We start from the raw sequence: 17,173 nt of genomic DNA on the forward strand, positions 1-17,173 counted from the left end.
AAGAACCAAATGGGAATTTTAGAGTTCAAAATACAGTATTTGAAATGAAAAAAACTCACTAGTTTGGGCTTACTATCAATTGGTGGCAGCAGAAGAATGAATGACCTTGAAGATAGATCTAAATTGCCTAACTTGAAGAATAAAGAAAAAGAATCGCCTCACTGACTTATAGACAAAATCGTGTAATTTCAGTCCCAGAAAGTGACACCTCTTGCTGTGCAAAAGCTTTTTATTTTGATGTAGTTCCATTTGTTTATTTTCTCAGCAAAAGAAACCATCAACAAAACAACAAGAAGGCCTACTGCATGGGAGAACATATTTGCCAATGGTAACACCAATAAGATTTAATCTCCAACATCTACAGGGAACTCATACAACTTAACAAAAAGAAGATAAACAACCCAATCAAAACATGGGCTACGAACCTAAATAGACACTTTTGAAAAGAAGACATAAGGAAGGCCAAGAGACATATGAAAACATGCTCAAAGTCACTAATTATCCAAAAGATGCAAATCAAAATGGCAATGCGCTACCATCTCACACCTGCCAGAATGGCTATTATCAACAAATCAACAAACAACAAATGCTGACGAGGATGCAGAGAAAAAGGAACACTTGTGCCCTGTTGGTGGGAATGCAGACTGATGCGGCCACTGTGAGAACAGTACGGAGTTACCTCAAAAACTAAAAATGGAACTCCCATTTGACCTACTGATCCCATTTCTAGGAATATATCTCAAGAAACTAGAAACACCAATCAGAAAGGATATATGCACCCCTGTGTTCATAGCGGCACAATTTACCATAGCTAAGATTTGGAAACAGCCGAAGTGCCCATCAGCAGATGAGTGGATTAAAAATGGAATACTACGCTGCTATAAAATAGAAGGAACTTTTACCATTTGCAACAGCATGGATGGAACTGGAGAGCATTATACTAAGTGAAATAAAACAGTCAGAGAAAGATAAATATCACATGATCTCACTTATTTATGGAAAATAACGAACAACATAAACTGATGAACAAAAACAGGTCCAGAGTCAGAGAAGCATCTTTCAGACCGTCAAAGCTCAGAGGGAAGGAAGGGGAGGGTGGGGGTAAGGGAGAGAGATCAAACAAAGGACTTGTATGCCTGCATATGAGCCTAATCAATGGACACAGACAGGGAAGGGGGGGCATGAGTGGTGTGGTGGGGGAGGTTGGGGGGCAATGGGAAGATAAGGACACATATATAATATGATACCTTAGTCAATAAAATAAAATTTTAAAAAAAGAAGTGACACATCACCAAAGAAGATATTCAGATGGCAAATAAGCTTATGAAGATGCTCCACATCATACGTCATCAGGGAAACACAAATTAAATCAACAATGAGGTACTACTAGACACCTATTAGAATGGATAAAATCTAAAACACTGACTACACTAGCTGCTGGCAAGGATGTGGAGAAAAAGGAACTCCCATTCAAGGCTGGTAGGAATGCAAAATGGTACAGCCACTTTGGAAGACAGTTCTATGGTTCCTCACAAAATTAAACATATTCTTACCATATCACCTAGCAATCATGCTTCTTGGTATTTTCCCAGGTACATCGAAAACTCACGTTCACACAAGAATCGACATGTAGATGTTTATAGCAGCTTTACTCATAATTGTCAAAACTTGGAAGCAACCAAAATGCCTTTCAGTAGGTAAATGAATACACTGAGATGCATGCAAACAATGGGATGTTTATTATTCAGTGCTAAAAACACATGAGCTATCAAGTCAGGAATCTTTTCTTTTTTTAAGTGCCCTGACCAGGAATTCAACCAGTGACCTCTTGGTTCCTGGGTCAAGGCTCAACCACTGAGTCACACCAGCCAGCAGATATGGAGGAATCTCAAATGTTTCTTAACTGTGTGAACAAAAGCTGATCTGAAAGGCTACATACTGTGTGTGATTCCAACTACATTACATGGCATTCTGGAAAAGGAAAAACTATGAAGACAGTAAAAAAAAGAAAGATCAGTGGTTGCCAGTCATTGAAGGGAAGGGGAGAGAAGAAGAGGTGATCACAGATGATTTTTAGGACAGTGAAAATACTCTGTATGATACTATAATAGTGGGTACATATTATAAACTAGAAGCTGTTAACGAAAAACAACCATCGAAACCTGTGAAGAATTTTTGTGAGTTTATTTGAGCCAAACTGTTGACATATGCCGGGAAGCAGAACCTCAACGGATTGATTGAAATAATGCTCTGGAGAATGGCGGGTTACGTTTCTATATTTATACATTGCAATCAAAGGAAAGGGACGTAGGTGAGTTACATGAAATCCATTGGTGATAGATTAGGGAGGTGGGACAGAGCGAAGCGGGGAAACCTCTGGGATAGGGTCAAAGGTTAAATGATGGACATGAGCTTCTCTTACAGAGATGGATACAGGATACTCTAACATACAGTAATTAACAGTTGACAATTAACTTGATAACAATAACAATGAGAGAATGTCTCAAGGCTATTTGTTGTGCCCTGAGGGGTCTGGGGTAAAAAGGAAGTTACAAGTTACCCAGACATCTCACAGATATGTTATCTTAGATACAGGAAAGCAGATGGGGCTCAGTAAAGTAGATCAAAGTTGATCTTTGTCACCGAAACAGGTTTGGCTCAGCGGTAGAGCATGGGTCTGCAGACTGAAAGGCCCCGGGTTCAATTTCGGTCAAGGGCATGTACATTGGTTGCGGGCACATCCCCGGTGGGGAGTGTGCAAGAGGCAGCTGGTCGATGTTTCTCTCTCATCGACATTTCTAGCTCTCTATCTCTCTCCCTTCCTCTCTGTAAAAAATTAATAAAATGTATTAAAAAAAAGAAAAGTTGATCTTTGTCAGGTGAAATATCTGGAACATGACTACCTACTATAACCTGTTAGATATTTAATTTTCAAACTATCTTTTGTGGTTATCTTATGTCTTTGGGTTTGCAAGACTGCCACGCAGGCCTTCCCTGAGCTTGTCAGGTCAGCATGTGGCTCTTTTCTTTCACAAAGCCCAGTGCACGACATTCGTGCACTCCAGGGGGTCCCTAAACCCAGCCTGTGCCCTCTCGAAGTCCAGGAGCCCTGGGGGGATGTCCAACTCCCACTATGCTCGCCAGCCTTGAGCCTAGCTCAGGGCTTCTGGCTGAAAAGTGCTCCCCATGTGGGAGCACATTGACTACCAGGGGGCAGCTCCTGCATTGAGCACCTGCCCCCTGGTGGTCAGTGTGCATCATAATGACTGGTTGTTCCACCATTTGGTTAATTTGCATATTAGCCTTTTATTATATAGGATTTGTCCAAACCCATAGCATGTACAACATCCAGAATGAGCATTAATGTAAACTATGGACTTCAGGTGATTGTGCTGTATCAATGTATGTTCATCAGTTGTCACAAATGTACTGCTCTGTGGAGGGTGTTAATAGTGGGGGAGGCTGTCCTTGTGTGAAGGCAGAAGGATTTTGGGAGATCTCTAATCCTTTCTGAATGCTTTCTCTTTAAGATAAAGAACAAGGCAGCCGAAACCGGTTTGGCTCAGTGGATAGAGCGTCAGCCTGCGGACCGGAAGGTCCCAGGTTCAATTCCAGTTTAGGGCATGTACCTTGGTTGCCGGCACATCCCCATGTACCTTGGTTGCCGGCACATCCATGAGAGAGAATCATCGATCAGATCGATGATTCTCTCTCATGGATGTTTCTAACTCTCTATCCCTCTCTCTTTCTCTCTGTGGAAAATCAATAAAATATATTAAAAATATATATATATCACTCAAGATTATTTAAAAAAAAAAAAAAAAAAGAACAAGGCAAAGATCTCAGTTCTCATTGCACTTCTATTTAACTTGCTATGAGAGATCCTAGCCATTGTAATAAAGAAATAAGAGGCACAAAGATGGGAAAGAAAAAGAGCTATTTGTAGGTGACATGCTTGTTAACAAAGAAAATACTAAGGAATGTACAGACAACTGCTAGAATTAATAAACTAAATCAGTATATAAAAACCAATTGTGTTTCTATGTACCAGCAGGAAGGAATTGAAAATAAAATTTAATATTCTATTTACAAGAGCACTGAAAACATAAAATACTTAGAAATAAACTTAACAAAAGATATTCAATTAATAATTTATATTTCCACACCGAATATTATAAAACACTGTTGAGAAAAATCAAAAGAGACCTAAATACATAAAGAAGTATGCCAAGTAAGTTCCTGGCTTGGAAGACAATATTAGGCTGTTATTTTCCCCAAATGAATCTGTACATTCAACACAACCCCAATCAAAATCCCAATAAACTTTTTTTTTAAGTAAAAATTTATATAGAAATAGCTAAATCGATTTGGGGTTGGGATGGAGAAGGACAAAGTTGGAGGACCCATACTACATGATTTTTTAAAAATTTTTATCTTTGGCAGCTCCGGCTGCAGCACGCAGGCACCAAACTCTGTGCCCCGTGCCCCATGCTCAATGCCCCGTGCTCCCTGCCCCGTGCTCCGTGCCCTGTGCTCAGTGCCCCGTGCTCCCTGCCCCGTGCCCCGTGCTCCGTGCCCTGTGCTCAGTGCCCCGTGCTCCCTGCCCCGTGCTCCATGCCCTGTGCTCCCTGCCCCGTGCTCCCTGCCCCGTGCCCCGTGCTCCGTGCCCTGTGCTCAGTGCCCCGTGCTCCCTGCCCCGTGCCCCGTGCTCCGTGCCCTGTGCTCCGTGCCCCGTGCTCAGTGCCCCGTGCTCAGTGTCCCATGCTTTGTGCCCCGTGCTCCGTGCCCTGTGCCCCGTGCTCCGTGCCCCATGCTCAGTGCCCCGTGCTCCCTGCCCCGTGCTCCGTGCCCTGTGCCCCGTGCTCCATGCCCCGTGCTCCCTGCCCCGTGCTCCGTGCCCTGTGCCCTGTGCTCCGTGCCCCGTGCTCAGTGCCCCGTGCCCTGTGCTCCGTGCCCCGTGCTCCGTGCCCCGTGCTCAGTGTCCCATGCTTCGTGCCCCGTGCTCCGTGCCCCGTGCTCAGTGCCTCGTGCTCCTGCTCAGGCAGCTCTGCCGGCTCCTTCCAGCGTTATCATGATCATCGACAGAGACCTCATCAGCCATGATGAGATGTTCTCCCGTATCTACAGGATGCGGGCGATCGCTGACGTGCTGGGCCTGGAGGCAGAGGGGAAGATGGTCAGTAGGGACAGAGGGTAACATTGATGACTCGCTGATGGGTGGCAATGCCTCCGCTGAAGGCCCTGAGGGTGCAGGGACCAGAGCACAGTCATCACTGGTGTTGACATTGTCCTGAGCCGTCACTTGCAGGAAACCAGCTTCCCGGAAGAAGCCTACAAGAAGCGCATCAGAGATGACATGAAATCAATCCAGGGGAAGCGTGAAGCACAGAGACCAGAAAGACTGAGCCTTTTATGGCAGCGGCTACAGAACAAATCCAGCACATCCTTGCCGATTCCAAAAACTACCAGGTCTTTATTGGTGAGAATAGGAGTCCAGAGGGCATGGTGGCTTTCTCTGCTGGACTCCATATATTATTTTCTTTAAGGGGGGCTTAGAAAGGGAAACAGGTTAACGAATTGGGCAGTTTGCCTCTATCTCCTGTCATCGTAACTGGCTGCTGATTTTCACCCATACACCAAGCCTAAGACAAAAGGGGCTGATGTTATCTTGAGCTCTTTGTTTGGAGCGGAGGCATTGTTTTTAAGGGGCGGGGGGGGGGGGGGGGGGGGCGGTATATATATCATGTAGGTTGTCTAAAAACATAATGCACTTAAACTAAAAAAAAAAATAATTGTTTTTATCGTTGAAAGTATATCAGATGTCCCTTTTCCTTGCCCTTGTCCCTCTCCCCCACTGCTCCCAGTCCCCAATGCTACATAATTTCAAAACTTAATATCAAGCTACAACCATGAAGACAGAATGGTACCGGTGTAAGGACAAATGGATTTTAAAAATACATAGACTCACAGGTCAGTGGCCAATGAGCATCCCCTTCTGGTCTGTAAACTCTCTATTGTCTGCCTGAATCTGGTTCCTTGCAGCATTTCCAGAGCCTAAAACAGGGCTCAATGGACCAATTATTGTAATGCAACTTAGTGATCAGAGCATAGTACGTAGAATCTCAATATGTATGAAATACTTGCATTGTAAGGAGTGGGGTGGGTATACCAGTCTGGCCTCCTCCCAGAGTCAAAGTGTATGCCCCCAGACATGCAATTTTGAAGGCAAAGAAACGGTAACCAGACAACCAAAGGGTTCCCCTGCCTGTCACTACTTGAGCCAATTAAGCAGAGACAGGGTTGAATCATACGAGCATTTATTCCAATAATGCCAGCAGGATGGAGAGAAGCACGTCATCCAGCTGCTTATTTTGGGTAGAAGGACAGAGATTACAGGAGAACGGAGGAATTACAGGCATCGGAAAGTATGCACGTATTCATTACAGGTTACAAGTCACGCAGGCTCGGTGGGGAGGGTCACCGAGGGCTGGTGCCTCCGGGACTAGATGGTGTCAGCCACCAGGCTGTAAATCTTTCCATAAGGGTAGGCAGTTCTCAGAACAGAAGGACGGGCTGCATTCCGATGGTAGCGTCCATGTCCCAGGGTGGACACCTCCCAGCCAGGTTAGAACGTGCTTCCTTTCATCTGAATAAGACAGTCCTGGTTAACAGAGCATGACTGATATTTCTTATCATTGTAGCTAGTCCCCAATATTCTATTTCTACCCCTAACAAAACCACTCTACCTTAAGGGATCCCACCCCATTTCTCCTAGTTCCATTCCTTAGAGCAGTGTTTTTCAACCTTTTTTGGGCAAAGGCACACTTGTTTCATGAAAAAAATCACGAGGCACACCACCATTAGAAAATGTTAAAAAATTTAACTCTGTGCCTATATTGACTATATATAAAGTAATTCTCTTGAATAGGAATCAAATAAACACAAAGAAAGTATTTTATAATTACTTTATTATGAAATATTAAGTAAACAAAATAGTGAAAAATTATAAAATTCTTGTCTTGTCTGCACCTACGGCACACCAGGCAACATCTCGCCGCACACTAGTGTGCCGCGGAACAGCGGTTGAAAAACGCTGCCTTAGAGTCCTCTCTTCCCTTCACCTCAGCCATCCAGAAATCAGCATTGTCAGCTCCCTGGTCTGCTACCTGCCTATCCTAGGACTCCAGAACACCCCCCTGCTCCCTACCCCCAACACACACCAAATCCAGAAAGCAGAGTGTGTCATCAACTAGAGATTATACAAGCGTGGATTCCTTGGTCTCCTCCAGCAGAACAAAGACTGAGAAGAGGTGAGAGGCAGGGCTAGCACTGCCTCCTGGGCCAGGGCGATCAAGTGCCCACGTTTGCCCAGGACAGAGGGGTTTCCTGAGAGGAAGGGCTTTTAGTTTTAAAACCGGGACAGTTGTGGGCAATCCGGGAGGGGTGGTCACCATAACTCCCAGAATTCCCCTCCCTCTCCCCCAGCCTCCTTCATCCTGGAAGGAAAGTGCACGTGGGCTGTGTACCATTCCCCAGGTGGGGGCCCAGGTCCAGGGTGAGCAGTCTTTTATAACACCCGGTTTGAATGTCCAGAGCAAAGGTAGCTCCACGGCCTCTGCCCAAAACAGGGTCTGAAACTCAGCCAGAACCAGGTGGATTGTTGAATGAACGGACATGCTGGAGGAGCAGAGGAAAAGGGAGCCCTTTGTCTGGGAACCCCCAATACAAAGTGAACTGTTTACTGCAGCCACAATCCTGTGCACACTGCACCTCGTCCGGCCCGGCGTGTCCCTCCCCACCTGCCATTCTGTTAGGCACCAGCATGATGCTGCATTCAACAGTTACACATATTGAAATTGTTTTTATGAAATATTATTTTTATCAAACTAATACCTGTTTGTTTGTTTTTTAAATGCTTCATTACAGAATATTACTAAGTAAAAACTCAGTCTTGCCAAAACCAGTTTGGCTCAGTGGATAGAGCGTAGGCCTGCAGACTGAAAGGTCCCAGGTTTGATTCTGGTGAAGGGCATGTACCTTGGTTGCAGGCACATCCCCAGTAAAGGGTGTGCAGTAGGCAGCTGATCGATGTTTCTCTCTCATCGATGTTTATAACTCTCTATCCCTCTCCCTTTCTCTCTGTAAAAATCAATAAAATATATTTTTTTAAAAATTAAAAATAAAAAACCCTCAGTCTTGCTCTATCCTGTCTGGCCCTGCTCTAGGTTGCCTCTCTAAAGGAAACCCATCATCTTTTCTGCTTTGAGAGGTGGTGGCTTTCACCACAAATCTGATTAATATGAATGTACCTCTATTTCTTTATTAACTGAATTCACATTTATTATGAATTATTATATCCACTCATGAAAAAGGAAGACATCTACTCACACTACTGCTCATCCTCCAATTCCTTCCACGTTGTGTTAGTTACAATGTTGGTTTATTCTTCTAGTGATCATTTCTTCCATCTCAATAATTATTTAAAATCTTTATGTTCAGTCCCATCTGCTTTAGCTGGATCTCATGATTTCTATGTAAAATGAAATCAGCACCCATACTCTTTTCTCCCCTGTCCTCCACCCCAACCTCCAGACCCTGACTTTTACGTTGCCAAGAATAATCCTATTTACACATGTTGTAACTATAATTAAGTCTTTGGTACTTTATCTAAAGAGTGATTCTTATCATTTAAATCCAATAAGCGGCACTTACAACATGATGATCAGAAGTAAATTCTAATTTCGGGATGATATTGAGTCCATAAGACAAGAAAGGACTGCTGATAAAAAGAATCCATCAGAAAACAGGAAGATGTTCTGGGAAGTGAAAAATATGATTGCCAAAATAAAAGATAGATAGATAGATAGATAGATATGGATATAGATATAGATATAGATATAGATATAGATATAGATATAGATACAGATATAGATATATAAAATTTGACTAGAAGCTAGAAACTAGTGCCAGAAAGCAAGGCAATGCTTAAATAAATCTGGATGGGATGTGTCAAAGGGACACAGACACCAACCTGAAAGAGCTCTCAATAGCCACGCTGGGACCATTTGAGAAACAAAATAAATAGTCTAGTATTGGAGTATAACCCAAAGTCCAAAATAAATGTGAGTCCAAGCCGATCTAAACAGATGATAGAATAAATAAACACATGGGGGAGGGGACAACTCTTCCTTTAAGCGATTCCAAGTAACATATGCAGCTCTTCTCCCCTCCAGATGGGGCTCAATCGGCTGTCCCGGCAGGAATCCGTGCTAGATTTAGTGACTCGCTCACAGAGAACAGAGTAGGGGAAGGGAAAAAATAGTAGCTTTCCGTGGATGAACCTGACAAACTGCTTTCGTCAAGTAGCCAGGGGGCTGGTTACCAGCTGATGTCCCATGACGAGCAGGGCCTGTCACCGTTTGGGCATTCTCCCACAAAATCCCCCGCCCCAGTCCAACCAGGAGGGGGAATCCAAGTTAAGGGATGTTCTACCAAACACCTGACTCCTCAAAACTGTCTAAGTGATAAAAATAAATAAATAAATAAATAAAAAATAAAAAAAGAAGACACAAAATAAGGAAAGACTGAGAAATGGTTACATTATATACTCAGAAGTCATGATGCCCCCCATTTCAAGAGGGTCAAAATCCAGAGTCTCCGTAGGACCATGCTGAACCTAGTGTACCTAGTCTCCTGCAAAGAATACTTCCTTGCTTAGCTTTCTTCCCCTGCTCTATTCAGGTGACAGTGACTGAGAGAGTGATCCCACTTTCATCAGAATCCTTATTTCAGGCTCCTTCTGGGAGCCTGGCCTAAGACACATAATTGAACAGAACCCCCAGCCTGGTAATTGTTTTTGATTTAAATGCACGTATTTGATTTAAATGCGAACAGAAAGCAGAAGGCTCTCGTTAACAGTGTCTTAAAAATGCCTTCAGAAATGAAATGGCCCAGGCTGGGTAGCTCTTGGTTAGAGCATCATCCCAATATGCCAAGGTGGTGAGTTTGAGGGTACTAGAACATAAAGGAGCAACCAATGAATGCATAAATGAGTGAGCAATGCCCTGACCTGTGTGGCTCCGTTGGTTGGGCATCATCTCATACACCGAAAGGTTGTTGGTTCAGTTCCCAGTCCAGGCATATATATGCCCGGGTTGCAGGCTCGATCCCTGGTAGGGGACGTACAGGAGGCAGCCAATATTTCACTCTCACATCCAAGTTTCTCTCTCTTCCTCTCCCTCTCTCTAAAAGTCAATTTTTAAAAATCTTTTTTAAAAAAATAAGTGGAACAACAAATCAATATTTCTCTCTCTCATCAGAAAGAAAGAAAGAAAGAAAGATGTGAATTCCAGTCAATAGATAGTATGATTAAGACGCTAGAAGATCTTAGTCATATGATTAAAAAATATATATATATATATATATATATATATATATATATATATATATATATGTTTCTCCTTTCAGAAACTAATGAGAAAGGTGCCGAGAAACTCCAGGAAAAACATAAAACTATACCAGAAAATTGTGATTCAGATATGAAGTAAACAAAAATGTGGCATGAAGCTAAGCAATTGATGACATGTAAGGAAAGAGAAGTATTTGATCTTAACATTTAAAGGATTCCTTTGGGGGGGGGCTTATTTTATTTTACTTTTATTATGGAAAAATAATAAAAGTAAAAAGAATAGCAAAACGAACCTCAAGTACCCGTCACTCAGCTTCACTGGTGATCAAGATCTCAATCTCAAATAGCTTGTCAGTTTCCAAATTCCCCTAAATATCTCACATTTTTACGGTTTGTTTTCATGCAGTTGCTACATCTCCTAAATCTCTCCCAGGCTACAGGGGGTCATCCCACTTAGACAGCACCAGTTCAAAAGCTTGAAATGACATTTCTTTCTCTCCTTATCCAGTCCCCATCTCCAATCTGCCAGGGTAGTTTTGCTCTTGTTTTAAAGCCAAACCCTTTGTCTTTAATCACTATCATCTCCAGAAATAACCATGGGGTAGTCTTTTTCGTTCAGGCTGCTTCAAGCTCTCTCAAACCTTCAGTTTCTTTAGCGTCAGAAGAATCTCCAGTTGCTCTCGGTCTTGAACGACCTTTCCTCTCTGGCCCTGTCCATACAGAAATTTGGGATCCCCCCGAACCCCGAACCCGAACCCCCTCAGTCCAGTATAAACACTAAGGCAGGTATCCAAGGTCTGGGAATCTTCTGGACCTTTCTGTGTACTGAAGTTTAGTAAGAGCGCCCCTGGCTACAGAGGCTGTAGATGCTTGAGTGCCAGATGTCATGAGAGAGAACGAAACAACGCTCAGATCCAAAAAATTCAGGTCAGGAGCCAAAACATGTTTGGAGCTGCGGCAGCAAAAGACCCGCAGGGGTGATCGGCCGCACCCTGAGGGCGAGGGAGCGGGCCTGCTCCGAGGCACGCAGATTGCCATCGAGGTGCCTGGTGCTAAGGCCTGACTCACAGGTCCTGGACTTTACCCCTCCGCTCCTCTTTATCGTGGCGTCTGCTGCTGGGAGGGGCGGAGAGGACAGCCGGTGCCTGGAACACAGGATGAAAGGAGCTTTGACCTTACTTGCTCAAGACCTCGTCAGTTACTGAGTTGGCAAGCCAGGATTTGAACCCGGGTCGGTCTGGCCCCAATCCCCCCAGCCCTCTCCTTCCTCCCCACTCTGGTGAAAACGGGGAGCCAATGGCAGAGGGCTCCTTCAACCTGGAGCTCCCGGAGCGGCCCCGAGGGGAACACCTGGGATCAGAGTGACCACGTTTCCTACGGTTACACAACTGACTCAGACGAGTATCCACAGACACGCCCAGCAACATGAAACCAAAAGTGAGGACGGGCGACCAGCAAAGCAGCCCCTGTGACAGGTGAGGGGAAGATCAGAGAATTACTCACGTCATCCTCTTCACCATTGCTCTAGCGCAGTGTTCGGCAAGCTCATTAGTCAACAGCCAAATAGCAACAGCACAGCGATTGACATTTCTTTGGAGAGCCACATGTTTTAAACGTAAACCCCTTCTAACGCCACTTCTTCAAAATAGACTCGCCCCGGGCCGTGGTATTTTGTGGAAGAGCCACACTCTAGGGGCCAAAGAGCCGCATGTGGCTCACGAGCTGCAGTCTGCTGACCATGGCTCCAGAAGCCTGGAGGACTCAAACATCAACCGGCTCATTTAAAATAATAATAATAATAATAATAATAATAATAACAATAATAATAATAATTTGTTTATTTAATGTATTTTTTTTTTTATTTCAGAGAGAAAGAGAGAGATAGAAACATCCATGGAGAGAATCATTGATTGGCTGACTCTTGCAAACCCCCTACTGGGGATCGAGCCTGCAACCCAAACATGTGCCCGGACAGGGAATCAAACCGTGACCTCCTGGTTCACAGGTCCATGCTCAGCCACAGAGCCTCATGGGCCAGGCTCAACCAGGCTCATTTCTGAGGGAGGTTGGGGGTGAGGTGACTACTGAGTCCGGGCCTCAAGGAGCCTTCCTGAGTACTCTGTTCCTGTGAACAGTGAGCCCCTGATGAAGGGGTAATTTTCATCATGTTCTCATCATCTGTTCTCACTGCCAGCACAGGGCCAGGCACGCAATAAACCCTCACTCCATGAACGAATTTCTGTTTTGAAAATCAGCTCAGTCTCTCTGCAAATTTTTTAGAAAGAGAAAACTACCTAGAAAAACTAATTGCACTTGACAAAAAGCTGTTCCTAAAGTGTTAACTAAAACTTTTATTGGTAGTTCATCTCAGGATAAAATCTCACAACAAGAAATGAACCTAAAGCAGTCATATTATAGTGCAAAAAATTAAAATTTAAAGGCTATCAAGACTACATTATAAAATTTTCAAAAGCTTCCTAATATTTAAATCAAAAAAGGGGGAAAGTAGAAAAACATCGTGTAAGGAAAAATATCCTGAAAGTAAATTACATCTAGAAAATTTGTACTTTAGAAAATTAATTGTAATGCTATCAGCAAGACACCCATGAAAAACATATGGTGCCAAAACAAGCCAGAGGAAAATCATTTGGGCAAAAAAGGAAAAAGGATCCCAAGTCAAATTTATAGAAAATATTCCTTTATTAACTTTTGGTTGAGAATATGTTTGTATATTTTCAGAAAACAACTCTGAGACCATGTGGATTCTGGCAACAGAGAGGAATTGATAGGACTACTCCAACCATGAAGACAGAAGAGAAGCAGTCCAGAGATGGAAGTCACTGATGACGCCTTACCATAATAGAAGTCAGCAGCTGTATATCACTGCAGGTTGCCCAGGACCAAACCAGAGAGGGTTGGACCTGCATTTTCACCATTTGCCCACCATCCAGAACTGAAATATCATTGCTGACATGTACACATAAGGAACTATTTGAAATTGGGTCTCAAAAGAACTGGTGGGCTGGGACCAGTTTGGCTCAATGGATAGAGCGTCAGCTTGGGGACTGAAGGGCCCCGGGTTCAATTCCGGTCAAGGGCATGTACCTTGGTTGCGGGCATATCCCCAGTAGGGGATGTGCAAGAGGCAGCTGATCAATGACTCTCTCTCACTGATGTTTCTAAATCTCTATCTCTCTCCCTTCCTCTCTGTACAAAAATCAATAAAATATATTAAAAAAAAAAAAAAAAAAAGAACTGGTGGCCCAGAAAGAAGCTCACTACAGACTGATTCATATGCCTTTGAGCATAACGATTATTGCTTGTCTCATTTTTGATTCTTATAAGTATGTTTCCAGTAGGACATGCTCTCACTCATCTGGGGGAAATGGTGAACAACATAGACTGATGAACAAGAATAGACCCAGAGATAAGGAGCCATGGGTCAGACTGTTGGACCTCAAAGGGAGGGTGGGGATAAAAGGGAGAGATCAACCAAAGGACTTACGTGCACACATATGAGCCTAACCAGTGGTCAAGGACAATAGGGGGACGGGGGCATGAGTGGGGAGGGGTGGGGGATTGGAATGGGGATTGAGGACAAATATGTGATACCTTAATCAATAAAAATTTTAATTAAAAAAAAGAGAGAGAAAACTGTAGTGAGGGAAGGGAACTGAGAGGTGAAATGAGGCATGCCACTGAGTAGACACATTCTTCAACACCTTCCTGGCAAAGGAAGGGAAGCGGAGGGAGAGAACAGCCAGCCCTGGGCAGCACCCCTGTAGACAAAAGCTTTCGGCTCCTGGAGGGGTTGTGGGATGGGCAGGGGTGTGTGCTGGGTTCGGGAGTCTCTCAGGACCCCGAGCCCTGAGGTTGCAGAGGAGGCAGGCTGCAGTGACCCCTAGCAGCATATCTTCAGGCCTCCAGGGATGGGTTCATTCATTTCACATGTTATTTACTGACACCTACTGTGTGCCAAGCTGTGTTTGAAGCACTGGGGGTGCAGCAGTGGATACAATTTCTAAAAAGTCCAGGAGCTCACATTCTAGCAAGGAGATCAGGGAAAACCTTAATAAGACAAAATTACAAATGCATTTACCCTTGACCCAGCAATGCCACGTCTGGGACTTTAGGCAAGAGCTTCGTCTGCACAGTAAAATGATGTAGGCGTAAGGTTACCGATTGCAGGGCTGTCTGTAATAACAAAAGACTGGGCACAACTTTCAATCTCCAACATATCCATTCAAATCAAAACAAACAAGGAATTTAATGTAGCCTGGCTGGTGTGGCTCAGTTGAGCGTCAACCTATGAACCAGGAGGTCACGGTTTGATTCCCGGTCAGGGCACATGCCTGGGTTGCAGGCTCAATCCCCAGGGTGGGGCGTGCAGGAGGCAGCCGATCAATGATTCTCTCTCACCACGAGTGTTTCTCTTTCTCTCTCCCTCTCCCTTCCTTTCTGAAATCAATAAAAATATATTTAAAAATATGTAATGTAGATTTTATTCGATGATGATAAAAGTATTTTGGAGAAACACGAGGAAGGGAACTAGGTAATGCTGGGAGAGGGTTTTGACTTTTCTTTTAAGAATGAGAATTCCCTGGCCGGTTTTGCTCAGTGGGTAGAGCATCAGCCTGCAGACTCAAGTGTCCTGGGTTCGATTCCGATCGAGGGCATGTACATTGGTTGCAGACACATCCCCAGTGGGGAGTGTGCAGGAGGCAGCTGATTGATGTTTCTCTCTCATCAATGTTTCTGGGTATCTCCCTCTCCCTTCCTCTCTGTAAAAACTCAATAAAATATATATATTTAAAAAAAAAAAAAAGAATAAGAATGAACTGTATTGGCAAGAGTCAAAATCAATAGCATGACACCCTTGAGATGCTATCCCGGAGGCTTTGGTTGTTGCTGTTTTAAAGGGATTGCCAGGGAAGGCCTAATGGAGAAGATCACATCTGAGTAACGACCTGAGGAGATGGGTTTGTATTAGGAAAGCGTCCCAGGCAGTGGTAACAGCAGGTGGAAAGGCCCTGAGGTAGGAGCCTGTCTGGCATGTCCACGGACCAGCTGGGTTGGAGCAGAGTGGGGGAAAGAGGGGGGAACACGGCAGGAGATTTGCTAGCGTGGCCACCCCGGGCCCTCGGAGTCTCCAGGGCTGCAGCTTTGGAGCAGCTCATGGCCCTGGGAAGCTTCCTTCTCATAACGGCCTCCCCGGTGCATTCGAATATTTCCCCCGAGGACGCCAGATGCTCCTCTTCATATTCTCTGCATCTTTGTCTTAAAGCGCAATGCCCAGAACTGTGCCGGCTGGTGCCCTCACTGCGACCGCCATGGCCAGCTCGCCTGCCTCTCAGCGGTGCTGGCTGCTGTCGACGGCTCCCTCCTGGGAGCTCTTCCCCCTGACCTCCCGACATCCACCCTCTGACCCTGACCGTCTCCTCTGAGTCTCCCCCGCTGCCCTAAACACCAGGCTCTCAGACTCTGTCCTCACCCTCTTTTCCTCTGGTACCTGCCCTCTCCCCATCCTCCCCAGAACCTGTGCCCCACACGTCTCCCCCTAGCCCAGACCCCAGTTCTTCTGCCCCAGAGGCCTCTGGCACCTTGGACTCCGCATATGTCCAGAGCCTGCTGATCACCCCTCTGTCCCGCAGATGGGACATACGGGTCCTCTGGACGCCCTCTCCTGGAGGGCCCTGTTGCTCCCGGCCTGCACCTTCCATACCCGCCCACCTGAGCAAGGGTCAGCTCCCCTTGGTGGACAAACACCTAGCAGAGGGCCGGACACGAAGTGAGCACTCCATAAACTTGATCAAATGGCAGGGTTGCCTCCTGCACTGTTCCAGCTTCTGAATCCAATCCCCTCTCTCAGGGACCCTCACCAGGCCCAGGGGTCCACCCCCAGAGCGCCTGCCTCCCCCAAACCTGAGTGGAGAAGCCCCCGGAGCCTGCCTTTCAAAACCCTCCCAGACTCTGAGGTGTGTGCTCCCAGGGAGACTGGGGCCCAGAAGGGTGACCCCCGAAGGGAGGTTTCAGTGACTTCTGCCTGTAGGGGACAGACTATGAATAGATCCCTGGGGGAGAGCAGTTGGAGTAGGAGAAGGGGGCAGAAGCAGAACCCCGAGGTGAAGGGCCCCACCAGCCAGGCACCTGCAGAACCTCAGTGGCAGCGCCCAGCACAACACCCGCTGTGCTTGCTTCCAGGACAAGACCGGCAGCCCCAGACTGCAAGCCCCATGGAGAGGGTGCCTGTGTAGTTCATGCCCCGTGGCCCGGGCTGTCTCTCCACCCCATCTCTAGGTTACTATTGATAGATAAAATTCAGGCGGCCTGGGTAAGTTTGAGTTTCAGATAAATAAGTAAATTTTCAGGATAAGTATGTCCCCCTTCCCAGTATTTTCTTTGAGGTGTACTTGCCTAAAAAAAAATTATTTGTTTATCTGAAATCCCAATTCAAATTTAACTGGATTTCCTCTTTATTTTTTATTTATTTATTTTTTTAGCTAAATCTGGCAGCCCTACCCCCAAGGGACTTTTAGCAATGTCTGCAGATATTTCTGGTTGTCATGTTGTCACGATGTGGGGGTGAAGGGAGGTGCTACCGGCATTTCATGGGTAAAGGCTAGGGATGCTGTTAAACACCCTACAGTGCACAGGACAGCTCCACACCCAAGCATAATCCAGACCAAAATGTCAAAAGTGCCCAGGTTGAGAAACTCTCCTGAGGGCATCCAGAGCACGCAGAGCTCCCCGCCCCACCCACCACGT

The 17,173-nt window shown here is 45.3% G+C and overlaps 1 pseudogene; it reads left to right on the forward strand.

Moving 5' to 3' along the window:
* The first annotated feature begins 5,028 nt into the window (after positions 1 to 5,028).
* On the forward strand, positions 5,029 to 15,833 carry LOC118713728 (annotated as a pseudogene).
* Positions 15,834 to 17,173: the final 1,340 nt, after the last annotated feature.

The sequence above is a fragment of the Pipistrellus kuhlii genome, unplaced genomic scaffold (genome assembly GCF_014108245.1).
Source record: "Pipistrellus kuhlii isolate mPipKuh1 unplaced genomic scaffold, mPipKuh1.p scaffold_m20_p_9, whole genome shotgun sequence".
Lineage (NCBI taxonomy): Eukaryota > Metazoa > Chordata > Mammalia > Chiroptera > Vespertilionidae > Pipistrellus > Pipistrellus kuhlii.